Below are 21657 nucleotides of genomic sequence, written 5' to 3'. Positions count from 1 at the left end.
TAATTCTAGCATACAGACATTGTCAGAAATCAGTCGTGCTCGACTTCGGTCTGCAAAAAACGTTTTGCTGGATTTTCAGCCGCCGACGTATCACAACTCATTATCGGAGTCGATTTTCTTTCACACTTTTCTTTGCTGGTGGATTTAAGAAGTCGCCGCTTGAGTGATTGCTGCACTCGTGCACAGGTGAACTGCATCTGCCGTCCGTGTGTAGAACTCACCTTACCAGCCTCCAACCCAGCACTTATCAGGAGTTACGTAAACAATTTCCGCGACAAATAACTCCGCCGTACCGGCACAATATCTAACACGCTGTCACGCATCATATTCAGACCCGCAGCCCTCCAGTTTCGACAAGAGTGCGCAGGTTACACGTGGGTCGCCTGAAAGTGGCAAAGGCGAAATTTGACCATATGTTAGAACTCGGGATCATCCGCAGGAGCTGCTGGGCATCACCTCTTCACATGGTCCCGAAGAAGTCTCCTGGAGATTGGCAACCCTGCGGCGACCACCATGCCATAAATAGTTCCACTATTCCAGATCGATACAGATACACATTTGCAGGATTTCTCTGCAAGCCTACAGGGTAAGCAGATGTTCACAAGCATTGACAAGCATCTTGTCAAATTTTTATCAAATTCCGGTTCAGCCTGCCGATATTCACAAGACAGCCGTGGTCACTCCTTTCGGGATGTTCGAATGTCTACGGATGCCGTTTGGTTTATGGAACGCAGCGCAATCATGCCACCGTTTATCACATACTCTCCAGCCTTGATTTCGTCTATGCATACATCAACGACGTGTTGGTAGCGAGCTCCAGCGAAGACGAACACAAGAAACACCTCAGATTACTGTTCTGGCGTCTTGACGAATATGGTATTGTCATTAACATGAACAAATGCGTGTTTGGCACTCGCGATCTCACTTTTCTCGGGCATCGCGTGACAGAGAACGGCATCCTGCCCAGCGAATCACTGATGCAGGAAATCCAAAACTACCCAGTGCCAAATTCGTTAAACCAAATATGACGAATTTTGGGGATGATGAATTTCTACTGCCGCTTTCTACCAAACGCCGCAGGTTTCCCATTACCCTTGACCAACTTACTCAAAGGTTCGGATTCAAAGAAACCGTTTGGTTTACCCGAAGATGAAATGCAAGCCTTCAACGCCTCTAAGAGTACTCTCGCTGAAGTAACTATGCTGGTCCATTAGAGGCCCAATGCCTTATTTTCACTCACCACTGATGCCTCCGTCAACGCCGTGGGAGCCGTCGTGGAGCAACGAGTCAACGGCAGGCGGAAGCTTCTGGCATTCATTTCAGCAAAATTATCACCCACTCAGATGAGGTACAGTACGTTCGGGAAAGAACTTTTGGCTATGTACCTCGCAGTCTAGCATTTCCGCCATCTGTTGGAAGGCCGTCCCTTTACTATTTATACGGATAACCAACAGCGCACATACACTACTCGTACAAGTGTGGGGAACTATTCACCGTGGGAAATCCGCCACTTGGATTTTGTTTTGCAATTCTCCCGTGATATCAGACGTATTTAAGGAAAAGCAAATCTGGTTGCCGACGCCCTATCAAGACTGGAGGTGGATGCTCTTGAATGCGGCACACTCATAGATTTTTATGCCATGGCTCGCGCGCAGCGTACTGATCCTGATCTTACCCATTACCAACAGACGCATACAGCCCTAAAATTGGAAGATGTACCGATCGGTGACACGAGAGAAACCATAATTTGTGACACTTCCACTGGCAAACCTAGGCCGTTTGTGCCGAAGAGGATGCATCGAGAAGTTTTCAGCACGCTGCATAATTTATCACATCCGGGCAAGAAGGCTACGATAAAGCTAATCTCTGAACGTTTCATCTCGCCTTTCATCAAGCAGGATGTTGAATTGTGGGCACAGACTTGTCTACCATGTCAACAAGCCAAGATCTCCAGGCACACTAGGACCCCTTTCGGTGAGTTTCCCGTACCGAACACCCATTTCAAGCACGTGCACCTGGACTATTTATACACCTATTCCCCCCCCCATCTCCCTTCTGTTTTGTTTTCTGTTTCTTGTTTTTTGTGTAAAATTGTATGTATGCACTGAGTACGAGCAGCTTTCAGTTTCACTGTACATGTATAGTGACAATAAATGGCATATCTATATCTACTTGGTCGGCCCACTCTCACCGTCAAGAAACTACACACATCTGCTCACTTGTGAAGACTGGTTCACAAGTTGGCAAGATGCTATCCCAGTCATCAACATTTCAGCAGAGACAATAGCCCGCGCTTTTGTTAACCGATGGATTTCTGTCTTTGGGGTCCCAAGTACGATCACAACAGACCCAGGACCACAATTCGAGTCTGCGCTGTTTCAGACACTAACCAACCTTTTGGGTACGAACCGAATTCAAACAACGGTGTATCATCCACAAGCGAACGGCCTGATTGAACAGTTCCATCGCCAGTTGAAAGCCGCTCTGGCAGCCGGAGGAGACGTGTCGAACTGGAGTGAACGATTGCCTCTGGTTCTGCTTGGCATTTGTACGGCGGTGAAAGCAGACCTAGGATGTTCGTCGGCGCAAATGGTTTACGGCACAACTCTGAAACTGCCTTGTGAATTTGTTGAACCAATTCCCACAGACAGATCCTATCACCCAAACAGGTTTGTCAATCGGTTACGGCAAACTATGCAGCTACTCAGGCCGACACCGACGCGGCAAACACCTGCAATAACCTACGTGCCTGCTGATCTCCAAAGCTGCACACGTTTTGGTCTGACACAACGCCGTCCGCCGTCCTCTTCAGCAAGCATACGATGGCCCATACCAAGTCATCCAACGCCTCCCTCAGAGTTTCGTAATCAATCGGAACGGAAAAACTGACACTGCATCCGTCGACCGGTTAAAACCAGCATGTGTCAAGAACCAACCGACAGCCTCACTCACCGAGCGGGCGAAGTCACAGGACACGAACACTTCCCACACTGCAGTACCAAAAGAGATGAGGCCGTAAAATCAATCTGCCAGACCAGTACGGGGCAGGACAAAGCCAGGCAGTCGCCACCTTGTGTGACTTGGTGGCTGGGGGGGAAGGAAAGCTAGGCGCCCACGTGGTTTTTAGGTGCAGCTTGTTCCTGTTGCCGAGCAACGAACAGCGTCACACGTGAGGGTCGTGAGCTGAGATTCAAACTCCGAGGTCAGAGGGCATAACAGGCTTATCTGTACACGAGGAGTATTGAGCTGATTTTATTAAACGAGAGACAAGAGACGAGAGACTTGACTTGAACAGGTTTTTGGCAAAGCTTGGTGTTGCTTGTCCTTTACTTTCAGTCGTGAGATTTAGTGGATTCTACATTATTCTTCTATATACACCAGATACCTCTAGCACAGAAACAAAAAGTCACTCCATTCAAAGAGTTCCTGAGAAACTAACCCTTAGTTGATAGCATTAAATGAGGATGCATCATGTGTTCATTAAAGTCAAGGAAAATAATTTCATAGTACCAACAGATTATATGGTGCATTTCGCAGCACCAACCTGGGATGAATTTCTGGGAAGAAGTATGCAAATTGAAGCTCGAGTACTAGAAATTTAGGTTCTAACTGTGATTAATCAACAAAATAATTTCAACGAGTTTATCAGTTTACAACCTAGCTATTAAATCAGAGTAAACATCAATACACTTGGACAACTTTGAGATCTTTGGATAAAAATGAAAATATTACAGCTGTACACCCAAGGTAGAGGAAAAAGCATTTAGTCATCATTTGCGGAGAGAATAAAATGTTTCAGGAATATGCACCTGGAATCGCACCTGCTATCTCCTCCAATTAAGTGTTTTCCAACAGATTGTTAGAGCAGCGTGTGGAAATTCCATCAATATTAAGGATTCAATCTTTATCATTGCTCCCAGGTGAAACCATCTTTTCTGTCAAGACCCCTTCGGATTTCATATCACCTCTCCACAATGTCCGCAATCAAATCACCTCTCCTTTCAAAATCCAGGACAAAGTTGGCTTGGCAATCATGACAGGACAACCTCTCCTCCCAGAAATTAGCCCAGTGATTCACCTTTGGACTACCTCCAATGGAACCATATCCTCTTTGTTAAGGGGACCAAAATTGTGCAGTGTACAGGCAAGAACCTCAACAACATCCTGTACAACTGGAACAAGGCCTGTTATTCTTAAACTCTAACTCTTTTGCAATAAAGGCTAAAAAGTAATTTGTTGTCTTAACTATTGATTGGACCCATCTGCAATCTGTCATTCATGCAATTGATCACCTTGATCCCTCTGAGCTTTCATTAGTATAAGTATTAACTTTTAATTCCTCTTACCAAATTGCATGATCTAACATTTTTGCACATTAAACTCCATTTTGCTGAGATTTTGCCCAAATCAACTGGCTTTAAATGTTAACATGGAGTTTTAGCTATGTAACCTCACTCCATTTACTACATCTTGATGAAGAAATAATCCTGATTTTATCAGGGGACATTGTGCCAGTGCCAGGACAATAGTTGGCCCTGATCATCAAGCAATGTTGTAAAGCATCCAGCATTTCTCATCCCACCTGATACTAACACAATAGGCTAAACAAATCCCAGCTTAAAATGTTACATTTTTAATAATTTTATTCATCTAAAATGAAAAATATGGTTATTCTCTGTTTATTCTAGTTTAGTTTGTCAGTGCCTCTTGAAGGAAATTATTCCTTGCTAAAATATGAATTTTCATAAAAGCTTAGTAACTTATTTTGTGTGCGTCTCTTTCACAGTCACCACAACAATTCATTCATAATTTTCACTGTAAAAACACAATAACTTGAAAAAAAACGACCAAATTTTTCTTGACAAGGAAAAACATGATAAAAGCGCCTGAAAATACTGCACACAATCGGCGGCTCAGGAACAGAACAAAAGAGAAGAACATTCGACAAAAAGTTATAGAACAAGGTAACAATGAGCACACCAGGAGATGGGCCAAGCATTTAAAGTCTCTGATTAAAAACAGCTAGTGCAAAGGAACAAGAATCATTTATTGGTTATTTATCAGATTGGTGGCTCACAGGAAACTGCTGGTCAAACAGATTTTAAGTAGGTCTGAAGAAGTGTCTCGACCCGAAACGTCACCTATTTCTACTCCCCAGTTACTCCAGCTTTTTGTGTCTATCTTAGATTTTAAGTATTGACGTGTTTCTCTCTGAGAGTCTTGGATCTAATCAGCCTTCTTGTGCAACTCACAGATTTATCACAAGGCAACAATTAGCTATCTTTTTGTCCACTATTACAGACATTTATTTATCTATTTATTTATTTATCTATCTGGCTTGCGGGTTAAGTTTTTACAAAAAAAAAGAACACATTTTGCAGAGAAGCACATACATGAAAACGTGGCATGCTGCCCGACAAATATGTATTGGCATTTACTCCACATTGAGCAAATAGTTTTAATCAGTTCTTCCAACCATGTTACATTACCCCTCCTATACTTTTTCTTTCATCCAGACCAAGCTAATCTAATCTTGAATGCTGGCAGAGTTCCTGTAAACTGGGAAGCAAATTCCACAATGTCCAGATTCAAAGAACTTTCTCCTGCCACCTGCTCAAAACCTCGTACATTGAATTTGCATTTCTGGTCCTTTATTTTTTTTTTTATCCTGAACTATTCTCATTATACTCATTTAATTTTGTAATTTGAATATGTTAAGAAAGTTGCATTGCTTCATTTAAAGGTTTTTTCTACGGTTTAATAATTTTACTTTTGCACATGACACATCATTGCTGTTAATTTACATTAGCATATCAAACATCTTAATAAGCTTATTGTATCATGCAGCCTAATTCTGCACACTATCAAAACTGCAAAGGGTGGTGAGAGGGGAAAGATTTTTTTTTAATTTTTTTTAATTTAATTCTTTATTTCGAACAGAATAAAAGAATAAAAAGCAAGTGTGAAACAGCATACAAAAAACAAAAACAAGAATATTTATAAAGTGTCTACACTTAATAAACAATATCTATAAATAAATGAAATCGTATGTGTCTGAAAAGGATCAGGAAAAAGCCAAAGCTTATTAATTCCCACCCCTTATTCAACATAATTATCTTATACAAATTTAGCAGCTGTATGTACACCATCAACTATATGTATACCAAATTATTTACATTTATACACTAATCAAATATTTACAAAGCCATACAAAAAAGAGAGAAAAAAAGAAAAAAAAAGGAAAAACCCTCATATACTATACAGTATCTTAGTCATTTATACAACCCATCACCCTATAATCACCCTTCCCAAATTAAAACGTACATGAGATTTGAGGTAGCCAGTAAAGCTAAAATGTCAAGACTGCCTGTAGTTGTTGAAGCTGGAGATGATTAGCTCTCAAGCTACTCCAGTACTTGAGCTGCAGGACAAGTAGTTATATCCAGAGTTTAGAGCCAGTAGCAAAGGAGGAATGAAAAGTTATTTGTAAGAATAGCACACGACCTGAATGGAAACCTGGATTTGATGCCATTCTATTGTACCTGCAGTCTTTGTCCATCTAGTTTGTGATATGGGAAATATAGTTAAGAGATACAGCGCGTAAACAGGCCCTTCGGCCCACTGGGTCCGTGCCGACCAGCGATCCCCACACATTAACACTCCACACACCAGGGACAATTTTTTAAAAAACATTTTACCAAGCCAATTTGGCTACATACCTGTACGTCTTTGGAGTGTGAGAAGAAACTGAGGATCTTGGAGAAAACCATGGTCGCGGGGAGAATGTACAAACTACGTACAGACAGCACACGTAGTCGGAATAGAACCTGGGTCTCCAGCGCTGCAAGCAATGTAAGGCAGCAACTCTACCGCTGAGCCACCGTGCCACCCTTTTTTCCCCCCTTTAATGATGGCAAGTAATGGTAAAGAACCCTTGCCGGGTTATTACATTGTGCTTGGTGTAACTAATGTGTATCAGTGATGAAACTAATGAACCTTTAGGCAGATTAACTGGATAGAAATCAATCTAACTACACTTTGACATACGGTACAAAACAAAAGGTATTGAGGAGACTCAATTAGAATTCATTAAGAATTTCACCCATATTTGTCACCTCCACAGTTAATTGGTTGGACCCTGACAGGCCCCATCTATGTATTAATATCTTGATATATTTCTCCATTTGTACATATGGAACCATTAGATTTTTTTGATTTTTTTTTAAATCAGCCAATATTTTTTCATGCCCTTTTATTTGCTAATTTTTTCATCTACATTTTTTCATCTCAGCTCTCTCTGCTTGTCATCCAGGAATCTCTAGGCTCACCTTTTTGCTTCGTAGGAGCACGTTTATTGATTTCAATCATTTTATCCTGAACCCCAAATCTCCTCTTGAATGCTTTCCGTTGCTTGGAGACTGATTTATCATCTTGCAATAGGTTCCCGTTTCATTTTGCAAAATTACTTCTCAACCCCCAAAAAAATTTGAGAATCTTTTGTCTTTGTCCTTTTCCATAACTATGATAAATCTAACTGAATGATGATCACTATCATGATCATGCTACTTTGGTCTCTAGAATAAAGATCAGAGAGATATGTAAGAAAAAACACAATTATGATGTCTAGGAATTATTATCCCTTAACGGTGAAGATAAAACTAGCATTAATTGGTAGAAGATCAGAGACATGTTAAGGAAATTTGTTTTACTCAAACAGCAGTTGATTTATTAATAGTTGGGATGTACGAATTTGATGTAAGAGATAACAAAGAATGTGCTGAGGCAAGTGTACACAATCATGAGATTAATATATCAGGACGGCACACAGAGTCTCTTGCCCAGAGTGGGGGATTCGAGAACTAGAGGGCCTAGGTTTATGGCAAAGGGAGAAAGTTTACATAGGAATCTGAGGGGTAACTTATCATGCAAAGAGTGGTGGGTGTATGGAACGAGCTGCTAGAGGACGTAGTTGAATCAGGAACGACACAACATTTAAGAAGCAATGGTTACACAAAAAAGCTCTCAGGGGGTGCAAGCATCTATGAGCGACAACGTTTCGGGCCGAAACCCTTCTTCAACTGGGAGCAATGACAGTAAGAACTCATTATCCCTTAACGGTGACAGGAGAAGATCAGAGACATTTAAGGAAATTTAAGAAGGACAGGTACATTGACAGGACAGGTTTGGAAGGGTATTGGCCAAATGCAGGCAAGTGAGACGTGTAGATGGGACATGTTGGTCAAAGGTGTTCCACATTGCATAACTCTATGTGCCGAATGACCCGTTTCCATGCTGTATATCTAAACTAGATTACTTTCATATCAATGCAAGAATGCTGATGTTCAGTTATAATTCAGGAAATAGGCTAGGTTGTTGTTGGACGATTGGGGATTAAGGAACAAATTAAAAGAGCTAAAAATTATGAAAAATGAGAGGTGGAGTGGACAAATTGAAACTGGTAATGAAAAAGATACAAAGCATTTAAACTGTTTAACAAATAAGCCACACAAAAAAACAATAGCAATGTGCAATTTAACAACACAAGAAAATGTTGATACAACACTGATGCTCACCTACAAGCCCCAAGTGCTAATGTGGAAATGTAGTCAATTACAGAACATAAGTTTCATTTTTACAGTGTGTGATGAAAGTTGTCTGGGTACAGATCACTATGTACAGTTTCTGAAAACTAAACGTAACGATAAGCAGACTCAAAACAAGTTGTGGGAGTCTAAACACAGAATAAACCTCTGCAACAATACAACATTTTAAGAGTATCATTTCTTGTGGCAGCATCAACTGCCCCCAATCACATCCACACTTCTAGCTGAATAGAGAATTGGCACTTTCAAAAGGCCACAAAAACAAGAGAATAGAAATTGCAAAAACTCAAAACAGCGAAATCTCTCAAACAAAGCTCGGAGGTCAAAAGCAATTTCTATTCAAATGATTTTAAACTGCTTTCTCTCTCTTACAGCAGTTTTTATCCATAGTCCCCCCCATTTCAGGGCATCATAAATTTTAGGACACAGCAATGTCATGTAAATGAAAGTTGTCATGTTTAGTATTTTGTTGCATATCCTTTGCATGCAATGACTGCTTGAAGTCTGCGATTCATGGACACCACCAGTTGCTGGGTGTCTTCTCTGGTGATGCTCTGCCAGACCTGTATTGCAGCCATCTTTAGCTTATGCTTGTTTTGGGGGCTAGTCCCCTTCAGTTTTCTCTTCAGCATATAAAAACCATGCTCAATTGGGTTCAGATCGTGTGATTGACTTGGCCACTCAAGAAATAACCTTTTTTTAAGCTATGAAAAACTCCTTTGTTGCTTCAGCAGGATGTTTGGGATTATTGTCTTGCTGTAGAATGAACCACCACCGGCCAATGAGTTTTGAGGCATTTGTTTGAACTTGAGAAGATAGGATGTGTCCACACACCAGAATTCATTATGCTACTGCCATCAGCAGTCGAATCATCAATGAAGCTAAGTGAGCCAATACCTTCAGCAGTCATACATGCCCAGGCCATAACACCCCCACCACCGTGTTTCACAGACGAGGTGGTATGCTTTGGACCTTGGGCAGTTACTTCTCTCCTCCATACTTTGCTCTTGCCATCACTCTGATACAAGTTCATCTTTGTCTCAACTGTCCACAAGGCCTTTTTTTCAGAACTGTGGTTGCTCTTTTGAGGACTTCTTGGCAAACTGTAACCTGGCCATCTTATTTTTATGGCTAACCAGTGGTTTGCATCTTGCAGTGTAGCCTCTGTATTTCTGTTCATGAAGTCTTCTGCGCACAGTGGTCATTAATCAGTCGATTTTATTTGTCAGCGGTGATACACTTAAAAACATACAATGCACAATAAGATTTAATACAAACAACCACCACAACATTCTTCACTGTGGTGGAAGGCACAAAGTTCAGCCAGTCCTCCTCCTTTGTTCACTCGCGGTCGGGGCCATGAACCCTCCATGGTTGCCGCTACGGACGGCCCGATGTACAGGCCCTCTCATCGGGATGATCCAAACTCTGACGTCAGTGATGGTCGAACACACTCAGCAGCTTGGAGTGCCCGAATCGGCACTTTCCCACTGGAGACCGTGGCTTCAGGATGTTATAGGCCACAGGCCAGTGGTCGGAGCTCTTCTCCAGCGATCCCCGGCAAGGGATCCCAGACTCCGGATGGTAAGTCCACGCCACGCCCACAAGCTCCTCAGACCACAGCCCCACGATGTCAAAGTCATCAGGCCAGCAATCGGAGCACTTTCTGGCGACCCCCGGCAAGGGCTCGCCCGCTTCGCGATGGAAAAAGTCCAAGCTGCTCCCGCTGCTGTAGCTCTGGTCCCGACTCCGGGAAAGGCCGCTCCAATCCATGCTGTTAGGCTGCGATGGAGGCGACAAGGAAAAAGTCGCCTATCCATTTAGAAGGCGACTGAAAGCGGTTCCCCCCTTCCCCCTCCCCGCCCCCCCAAGACATACCGAGAGACACTAAAACAAACATTTCGACACACTAAAAAAAAAGACATAAAAAGTCTAAATAACGAACACCCTGCTGGCAGGGCAGCCGACTCGCAGCGCTCCCATCGACTATCCACACCTGAGGAGTGTTTCTGAGTGGTCTGACAGGTGTTTGGAGATTTTTCTTTATTAAAGAGAGAATTCTTCTGTCATCAGCTGTGGCATTAACCCTTCTGTGGCCTGCCAGTCCCTTTGTGATTAGTAAGCTCACCAGTGCTCTTCTTCTTAATGATGTTCCAAACAGTTGATTTTGGTAAGCCTAAGGTTTGGCTGATGTCTCCAACAGTTTTATTCTTGTTTCTCAGTCTCAGAATGGCTTCTTTGACTTTCATTGGCACAATTTTGGTCCTCATGTTGATAAACAGTAATAAAAGTTTCCAAAGGTGATGAAAAGACTGGAGAAAAGACTAGGTGCTGAGAGCTCGCTTATACCTGCATTAAGGAGGCAATGAAACACACCTGAGCAATTACAAAAACCCTTGAAGCCATGTGTCCCAAACATTATGGTGCCTGAAATGGGGGGGGGACTATGTATAAACTCTGCTGTATGGTGAAACCAAATGTATTAAAATGATCTTTATTAAAATCTGACAATGTGCACTTTAACCACATGTGATTTTTTTTCTAATACAAATCTCAAATTGTGGAGTACAGAGACAAATGAATAAAAGACGGGTCTTTGTCCCAAGCATTATAGAGGGCACTGTACACATTGCTGCATTCCACAGAATCACACAGACCTACAACATAGATAAACACTGGGTCCAGCACACTCACACAAAAGTTCTAAATGAAACCACTCACTTTCCTTTCAACTGTCCAAAGTCATGTATCAGGTACCCCTTCAATATGGAGATAGTTTATAGCTCCATCACACTTTCTAGTCCCCCATTGCAGTCTGGTTGGTTCAATTTTTCACAAATTAGTCTGTCAATTACCTGTGTCCACAGACAGTAAACCTTTTGCATTGGGATATGGATCCTTCCTGTTCCCATTCAGGCCTCTAAAATTAATATATAATTAAAGCTTTCGTCAGTCTCCTATGCTCCCCAGGCTAGTCAATCCCGTCTCATTCTCCAGCCCTGGCAACAGCTTTGTCACTCTTTGCCATGTCTAATATTGTCACATCCTACCTGCAGTGTAATCATCAGAAATGTACATGGCATTCCAATGAACACGCATTTAATATATTTATTGCATGCTCGTCTTTTCAGTATCTCAGCTATAAGCACATACTTCCTAACCACGTCGCCTTCAAGAATCTGCTGACATGCATTCCAAGATCTTAGTTCCTCTCCACTTCTTAGAAGATCTGTCCTCCTAAAATGTACTATCCCGCACTTCTTAGAATTAAATCCCCTATGCTATGTACTTATCTAACCAGTCCACAACTAGTTTCCTGCACCCAAGAACATTTTTGTTCATCATCAACCACTCGATTGTCAATTTGTGCTTAAAAAAAAAAAGGTTTTAATAACAGCACATAGATTCAAGATTCTAAATGTTAAACCGGGTACCTAGACCCAGTACTTGATCCAATAGAATCTGGCATCCATCAAAACTCTGTTGACCATTACTGACATGCTTCCCTCATCAAAACTAATTATTTATTTAACTTGGCATTAACTCTTGGACTTTTACTTTGAGTGGTTGACTTTTTAAAAGGAGTTTTTGATGGTTTTCTGAAAAATGAAATATCACTGCTTTTAAATCTGCTTTGACCAAGTGATAACCTCCCTTTGGAATCAGAAGGTTATTGGCTCAAACCCCAGTTGCAGGCTTAATATCACTACTCATCTTGATAATTCTGAAGATTAAATGGGGAGACAATGTCACTGCCAGGGATGTCATCTAAAGATAAACAAAGATTTTCTCTGGAAAGCATAAAATGATTACTTGCAGCAAAGGTGCATACTCTAGTTATCTCTGCCAACATTTATCTTTCAACTATGAGACCAAAGTCAGTTAATCTGCCATCTACCTTTAGTGTTTGTGGGTCTTGCAGTTATAAAATTGGCTGAAGCAATCCTTTAACTTGCAAGATAGATGCAAAGTACTGGAGCGACTCAGCTGGTCAGGTAGCATCTCTGGAGAAAAAGGATGGGTGACGTTTCGGGTCAGGACTCTTCTTCAGGCTGAAGGTGGTGGTGGGGGGAGGGGGAAAGTGGAGGTAAGAAAAGGCCAGAACAAAGCAGGTACAGGAAGACCAAGGATGGGTGGAGCCCATAATTTCCCATTGTTGGCTGGGGAAGAGGTGATAATAAAGGGATACAAGGATGCAAACAAAATTAGTAGGACGGCTAGGGTGGGAAGTGGGATGGTAGACATTTCCTTTAATTTGCAACGTTGATTACTACATTGGAACTTTTTTTTTTTTTTTAATAATATTTTTATTAGAAGTACACATCATAATAAAAACATTTCATGTATATCAGTCAGTCATACATTGCTAATATTATCAGTTGTATATTGACTCTGCTTCTAGTTTTTTTTTAATAGAGAATAAGAAAGGAAAAAAACACGATAAAGAATGGAATAATTTACTAATAATACAACATTGGAGATAGGTTCGTAAATTATACAGTATAACTTTTCATCTGATTTCGAGCTTCAGTCAAGTTCTCGTGCTAAACCAATCTACCCCTTCAAATAGTCAATAAATACATTGGAAGTATTTTAAACTCATGAGGCGAACCACAGGAATGCAGGGTTTCTTATTTGCAATTTAATGAATTACCAATTTATTGTAGTTCTTCAAAGTAATATGTACTGAGAATAAAATAAACTAGATATTTAATATTTACATTAGCAAAAGGCATCTGACGCACCAAATTTTACTGTAAAAAATAAAGAGTTCATGGCATAATAGTTGGAGAAAGGATTGGCAAGCTAATAGGAAACAGTCAGCATAAATCATCCTTTTTCTGGTAGGCAAAATATAATGACTAGCATGCCATAGGGATCAGTACTGGGCGCTCAATTTTTTTTTTGCAATTTATATAAATGATTTGGATGAGAGCAGCCAAGATATGGTAGCTAAATTTCATGATACAATGATAACTAGGAAAGTAATTTGCGAAGAAGACAGAGTGGCTACAGCAGATTATAGATAGGTTAAGTGAGCATTCAAAGATATGACAAATGGAGCAATAATGTGGGAAAATGTGAATTATATATTTTGCAGAAATAAAAGAAAAGCACATCTAAATAACTGGAGATTGCAGAGCTCTGAGATACAGAGAGGTACGAGTGTCCTTGTGTGTAATGTGAGCAAGCTAGTATGCAGATACTACGAGTAAAGCTCACAGAATGTTATTTATTACTAAGGAATTGAATTCAAAACTAGGATGTTTATGCTTCAGTTATCCATACCGTAGACAAGACCACATCTGGAGCACTGTACACAATATAGGTCTTCTTATTTAAATTTCGGAAATGGAATTGTTTATAGATTCAGTTATACAGTATAGAAACAGGTATTCCTTTCCAACATTTAGTGAGTGGTACCTATTTAGCATCACTGTTTATGAAGCCTATGTTTTAGGAGTTAACTCCAGAACCATTGAAAACAATTTTATTTTTAGTATTCCTGAAATACGTATTACATTGTTGGGCTTTTAATTCTCCAGTTGTTGCTGGGTAGAAACAATTCTTTGATTGCCTGCAGTATGATGCAAAACATACCCAATGGATTCATGATGTGTGTGTGTGTGTGTGTGTGTGTGTGTGTGTGTGTGTGTGTGTGTGTGTGTGTGTGTGTGTGTGTGTGTGTGTGTATATATATATATATATATAGGAAGGAATGAACATTTGACTTGGTGACATATTGTGGATATATTTATGACGTTATTACATAACCGTGCTTTTTGCATTATCCCTGCATTGCCTTTCTATTTATTTGAGACTTGCACATATGTCTCGTATCGCCACGCAACCAAGATTTACACTCATCCAAATTACCTTCCTTTGGCCGATATTCCTCAAACGCTTCTTTCTAATATTGTAATTATGCTGACCTACTATTTCCTCCGGGTTATGTTGGAGATTTACTAGATTGATACTTGCAATAGATTAGTTCCTTTATGAGGAAAAGGGTTCCAGAGACCAGGTTTGTATCTGTTCAACCTTAGAAGAGAGAGAGAGAGAGGGAGAGGGTGCAGAGAAGATTACAGCGATGTGGTCAAGTCTGAAGGGCTTGAGCTATAGAGATTGGGCAGGCTAGGACTTTATTCCTTGGAGTGCTGGATGCTGAGGAGTGATCTCATAGGCGTATAAAATTATTAAATCACCCATTTAAGAAAGACGAGTCAATATGTTTTTGTCTCATAGGATCACGGGCCTTTGGAATACTCTTAAGGTGCAATGGAAATAGAATCTATGAACATTTAAGGTAGAGGTAGATAGATACTTAAGATACAAGGAGGTAAGATGTTACCAGGAGTAGACTGAAATATGGAGTTGAGGTTATAATTGGACCAGGCACAACCTTATTAAATGACTTACAGGGACATGTCACTTACTCCTGTTCCATCCCCTAATTTGATTAACTTTCACAAATTCACAAATCCTATTACACTCTTGCATTCGTTCACAGGCCACGCTGTGCAGAAGGCTCAAAAGGATCGAAAAAATTCAGAGCTCACTGATTGTATATACCATTACATCACTTGCGCACACACAATCAGGGGTTATCCACCTTGTTTTATTCAACAAGCATTTGATATATATGTAGTTTCAGTCAAAAATGCAGTGAAAAGTGGTTGTGCAAGCATGTAGTTTGGTTTCCATGAGGACAAGTAGCACTCTCAATGATGCTGAAACAGGACACTCAGGACTTTACCATACATCAGTACTGTTGAAAGGAAGGTTTGTTTATCATAAAAGAGTAATCTTTCTGGAGAAATTATGATTCTTAATAATATATACTCATAAATAGTAAAGATATAAATAGATATTTTGCACTGGTATTAATTTATTTTGTGAATGTTTAGTTCACTGAAACCATCAGAAAATAATGACGTACGAGACATATGTGCAAGTCTCAAATAAATAGAAAGGCAATGCAGGGATAATGCAAAAAGCATGGTTATGTAATAACGTCATAGATATATCCACAATATGTCACCAAGGCAATTGTTCATTCCTTCCTACACACACACTTCATGAACCCATTGGGTATGTTTTGCATCATACTGCAGGCAATCAAAGAATTGTTTCCACCCAGCAACAACTGGAGAATTAAAAGCCCAACAATGTAACACGTATTTCAGGAATACTAAAAATAAAATTATTTTCAAATAGTTCTGGAGTAAACCCCTAAAACATAGGTTTCATAAACAGTGATGCTAAATAGGTACCACTCACTACAGTCGATGCAAAGATGCATTTAAAGAGAAGCTAATTAACACAAGGAAGAGGAAAATCAGGATAGGTTGCTAGGTTTAGACAAAGAGAGAGAAGCTCATGACAATATCAACACTGGCACTGAACTGTCTAATGTCTGCAGTCTATATGCTCTAAATTTGATATAATACTTATTATTCAAGATTAACCCACATGAATATAATAATTTTCAATCAAATCACGGATTCTAAGCACGTTAAGAAGCTTTCTCAAAAGCAATATGAACACATGCCGTACCAAAAATGTTCAAGCAATAGAAAAATGTGATTCATATCTGGGGCTACACCTTTCCTGTCCATGTACCTGTCTAAATGTCTTTTAAATTATATTATTGTATCTGCCTCAACTTATTCTGGCAGCTCGTTTCAAATACCTCATCCCTCCGTTTCAAAAGGTTCAAGGTTTAATAGGTTACTCTATTCCCCTCTAGTTCAATGATTCCCCTACCTTGAGAAAAGGTGTCATTCACCCTATACAGTCCCCTCGTGATTTCATACACGTCTATAAGATCACCCCTCACCCTCCTGCGCTCCAAGAAATAAAGTCCTAGTCTCCCCAATTCTGGGGTTCCCCCACTCAGCAGTTCAGGCCCTTCGGACCTGGCAACATCACTGTAAATCTTCTCTGCACCCTTTGCAACTTAATGGCATCTTTCCTATGAGAGGGTGATCAAAATTGAACACAATATTCCAAGTGCTGCCTCACCAGCAATTTGTAAAACAGTAACATAACATCCCAATTTGAAAACTCAATTCCCCGATTGATGAAGGTGCCAAAGGCCTTCCTGACCACCCTATCTACCTCCAACACCACTTTCAGGGAACTATGTACCTGTATCCTTACCCCTGCAACACTCCCCAGGACATATTGGTCAATGTAAAGATCCTGACCTGGTTTGATTTTGCAGCACATCACATTTATCTGAATAAACTCCATGTGCCATTCCTCAGCTACTTGCCCAGCTGATCAAGATCCAGATGTAATTTTTGATAATTAACATTGTTTACGACCACCTACTCCAGTGTCATTTGGAAACTTACTAATCATGCCTTGTTCATTGATATAGATGACAAACAGCAATCAACAAACAGCGACCCGAGGTACACCATGAGTCACAGCCGTGTCCGATGGAATATGAAAATAACTGCAGAAACAGACCAGTGTTTATAGTCCACACTGGGTTAGATGAAGCACACTGCTTGAAGCTTTAGCCTCATGTCCTTTCTTACCCTCTCCATCAAATCATATCCAGTTTTGGCTCAAAAGAATTTGCCTCAACCAGTGCTTCAGAAAGCATAATTGCGTCACTCTGGGTAAAGACATTTCTCCAAAGGAGAAATTTGGAGGGATATGGACCAAGCACAGGCAGGTGGGACTAGTGTAGCTGTGACATGTTGGCCGGTGTGGGCAGATTGGGCCAAAGCGTCTGTTTCCACACTGTGTCATTCTATGACTCCTGAACTTTCAAATTCATAGTCCTGATTTATGGCAAGTTCTGCTTCCCCAAAAACAGAAATATTATGTCCAGAGATCCAAGAGACTGCAAATGCTGGAATCTTGAATTAATAAAAACAAAAAAAAAAAACTGCTGGAGGAACTCAACGGGTCAGGCAACATCTGTGGACTGAAATGGGCATATGATATTTTGAGCTTGTCCAGTCTTAAGACTGATTTTTGATTATCCTTTTAAACACCTTTATAAATTTCACGACCCGTCTCAGGTTGTCATTCAATATGCTCAGTTCTGCTATCATTACTGTAATTTTATTCACACTTTCCCCAGTGCTTTCATATCCTTTTAGCAATGGATATCAGAACTAAAATAGTACCCATGTATTTCCCAACCAGGGAACTATAAAGGATAAACACTTCTGCTTTTGAAATTTCTTCTTTTAGATCAGAAAAGCTGTCTTTGAACCTATCTCATCGTTAACGCACTTATAATTTTAACTGCACTTCTGGGAGGTCAAATCAATGGGTATAATCTTTTGATTAAAATAAAGAAAGGCCCCGTAGATTTTCCAATCACAGAACCTGGACTTCCAAAAACAAATTGCCTCGTGCAGAACTGTGTGCTGCCAAGAAACTAATGTACCAACATATTCCACCACAAGCATCATGCATCAACTACACAACAGTCTGATAAAATATACAAAGTTGAATTTCAAGTAATTATATTTGAACAAAGGAATTCAACTATTTTTTGTTCTTTATCAACAGGCCTATAAAATGGCCAAAACTGAATCATTTGGTTATAACTGGATACAAATCAAGCTGCAATTGTTCCAGATAGCAGACAGAGATAGAGTTGATGTGACCCACTTAAAATTAAACCTTCACAGTAGGGAGTTCACATAACGAACAGTTTCTAGGCCATGTAAGCACAATGAAAATCAGAGTTTAAAACATGCATCAAGGCTGCTATTGTGTTAGCAGTATAATATTTCCAAACAAGTGGACGAGTACAGTTTATTCAGGTGATGCACTGGGCTCACAAAAAAGTTTATTTGCTTGAAAAGCAACTTTTTACTGTCTGGAAATTTGTATTTTTCCTTCCTACAATCAAGATCCTATAAGGGCCTGTCCCACTTACGCGACGTTTACAGGCAACTGCCGGCAACCGTCATAGGTCGCCGAAATTTTCAACATGTTGAAAATTCAGCGGCGACCAGAAAGACGCTACAACTCTTTGGAGATCTCTCACGACCATACAGGCAATCCCTGGCGACATGTCGCTGGTGACCTCTCATGACCATAGGAGACCTCTCACAACCATGCAGCCTGTATGATCGTTAGAGGTCTCCTATAGTCGTGAGAGGTCACCCAAAGAGTCGTAGCATCTTTCTGGTCGCCCCTGAATTTTCAACATGTTGAAAATTTCGGTGACCTATGACGGGTGCCGGCAGTTGCCTGTAAAGGTCGCGTAAGTGGGACAGGCCCTTCACTGTAACAAACAGTCTTCGATACTTCTCAGTTTATTTATTCACTGGATGCGAATTCACTCGGGAGGCTGGCATTTATTGTCTATCTCTAACAGAAGGCACAGTAGCAGTTACTGCCTTGCAGAGCCAGGGACCCAAGTTTGATCCTGAATACGGGTGCTGTCTGTATGTTTTCCCTATGACTGCGTGGGTTTTCTCCAAGTGCTCCAGTTTCCTCCCACACTCCAAAGACGTATAAGATTATAAACTGTCCCTCGTGTGTAGGATAGTGGAAGTGCATGGGCTGATCGGCATTGATTCAGTGGACTGAAGGGCCTGTTTCCATACTGTATCTCCAAAGTCAAGACTGAAGCAATTAAGAGTCACCCACAATTAAGTCAGAAGTCTTAATTTTTTGTCAGAACCCCCACCTCCTCCAGCAGTCAGCCAATTCATAGTGCGGGCAAGATAAGAGGCACAAAAGGGATTCACATACATAATTCAATATACTAAATTCAAGCAAATGAGCCGCACAGCATGACTTTTTTTCTCCACCCACATATGTATGTTCATATGCTCACGTCGAGAAAATGACCAATAACCTATCTGCTTGACCAATAGATCTGTTCTTTTAGGAGAAACAATAGGTACCACAATTGTTCGATACTTTCTACTTATGTCTGCATAATTAGACTGCATAGGGCCCAAGGTTCTCAGCTGTGGAACAGACAGTGCATGATTGTCACCTATTGCCTTAACCCACAGCGCCAAGAACAATGAGAACAAGTCACAGATTCTCCAAAGCAACCAGCTCCCATTTACATTCCATGCCTTGACTACATGCAACGTTATAAAAAATATGATTTTAATGTTACTAAACATTATGCATGCCAAGATATTAATATTAAAAAGTCATAAAATTAGAATCACAACATTAAATAAAACAATTAAGATTGTATACAAATATTAATTTGCCAGCTGTAATTATCCTTTGTAAAGTTGCAATCCTGGAACACACATCTTTGAAATACTGAGGAAAATATTCCATTGTACCTCTACAGCAATGGTGTCTTTGAATGAAACAGTTGACTCATCAGCTAAACATTACATGTTATTGACTGCAATACCCAAAGCTCGGCATTATTTTAAACCTCGTACATGCAAGTTTCAGGGCAGAAATTTAAAAAGGCTGCAATCATTCACCAGGAAATGAAACAAGCAAAGCCGCTTCACAGAAACATTAATGATGTCATTAGCATCAGAATGGATCATTAGGTTGCATGTTTACTGACAATAGCAAAGACAACACAACAACTTATTTTCCTAAAGTGAGCAGCCATCAAACGATTAAATGCTGCTATCTCCCCTTACCCACTTGTATCCGATCTGCAGGTTCCTCACTGAGTGGGCGGTTGATTGGAGCAGGGGAGTAGGTGGACAAGGTTAATACAGTGGTGCTCTGTTTTGGAGCCAGATACATGTGTTTTCTCCATAAGGCCACATTCAGAGGCTTAAAAAATGCATGTCAGTACTGGGAGCCCCCTTACCTCTGCACAGCAGGGCTCGTCCTTTCAACCTACTGCGCTGGTGTGCTGTGCTGTGCAGCGCCCGGCTCGCTGCTCTTCCTTGACGACAGAAAGAGCCTAGCAACAGCTTGACAGACGCCCCGGAATAGTCCAATTGGACTCGGCAACAGCGGCCGCAGCTCCCTTTGAGGGGGGCGGGCGCTGGTCACCAGGTTGCACTTCAAGGTGTTCAAGCGCTGGACTCCGCTGGCGCCTCAGATGCTGCCACTAGCAAAATCAACACAGGCGGCCTGCGCCACGCTGACACCATGGATAGGAGCTGCGAACTCCAGCGATTAGCTGCTCGTCGCAGTTCTTGTTTGCTTCCCAACGATAGAAACCGCCCGCAGCAATAGTATTGCAAATTTATCTACAGCTCCTCGCCAGGGACACTTTGTGCCGTTGGTGGCACAGGAATAAACTTTGCAAATCACAGTGGAATAATTCAAGGACGAAACCAAATGAATGCGCTCATGAATCTCCGCAATCCCTATTCACTAAAGATTGCGTTCTGGCGGATACTTATTGTCATTTAAAGGGTTACAGTAGAGTGTTAAGCAACGCACTCGCGTCGAATATGAAAATACGTTAACTTTTCGAATAAAAGGATCTCAAATAAATTTCCCAATGGAAATTCCACAAAAACGTCGTGATACATCGAAATGAAACGACCATCGATCGATACGTTAATCGTATTGAACAGCCCATGTGAACAGTAGGCGAGGAAGTAGCAAGCACATAATATACCGGGGTAGCAAGAAAGATGCATGGAAGAAAAAGCATAATGAGATTCGTTTTTTTAGAGTCGTCCGATCTCTTGATGTTTGGGTAGACAGAAAGCCTGCAATTTGTATGGATTCTGTCCACTTTGCCAGCACAGATCCACGTTTCGTCTGGAGGTTTATTCGAATGCTTGAAGAGGGGCAACAATTCAAAGCATTTCCACGTACTCTAAATGTCTGCAGTGTGTGGAAACTGCAGACACAAATTGTCACACAGGACACCCGGTCACGAGCAGGTTAACGTTTCACCGTCACCTAACTATGTTTTGTATAGGAAGGAACTGTAGATGCTGGTTTAAACCGAAGATAGGCGCAAAATGCTGGAGTAACTCAGCGGAACAGGCAACATCTCCGGAGAGAAGGAATGGGTGACGTTTCGGGTCGAGTCTGAAGAAGGGTGTCGATCCCGAAACGCCCCCCATTCCTTCTCTCCAGAGATGCTGCCTGTCCCGCTGAGTTACTCCAG

The 21657-nt window shown here is 41.0% G+C and overlaps 1 protein-coding gene across 5 annotated transcripts in view; it reads right to left on the bottom strand.

Moving 5' to 3' along the window:
• sipa1l1 (signal-induced proliferation-associated 1 like 1) overlaps positions 1-21657 on the bottom strand; it is a 351678-nt gene that overhangs the window by 327863 nt on the left and 2158 nt on the right. Inside the window, exon 1 of one of the 5 annotated variants that reach the window (XM_055640837.1) lies at positions 20392-21124. The exons of the other annotated variants lie outside the window; for them this stretch is intronic. The gene's annotated coding sequence lies outside the window, so the exon portion shown is untranslated. Of the gene's footprint in view, positions 1-20391; positions 21125-21657 lie in introns of those variants that run through there. 5 annotated transcript variants of the gene reach the window in all.

This window comes from Leucoraja erinacea, chromosome 9, assembly GCF_028641065.1.
Source record: "Leucoraja erinacea ecotype New England chromosome 9, Leri_hhj_1, whole genome shotgun sequence".
NCBI lineage: Eukaryota > Metazoa > Chordata > Chondrichthyes > Rajiformes > Rajidae > Leucoraja > Leucoraja erinaceus.
Note: the sequence above shows the minus strand (reverse complement) of the source record. Positions and strands in the feature narration are given on the sequence as shown.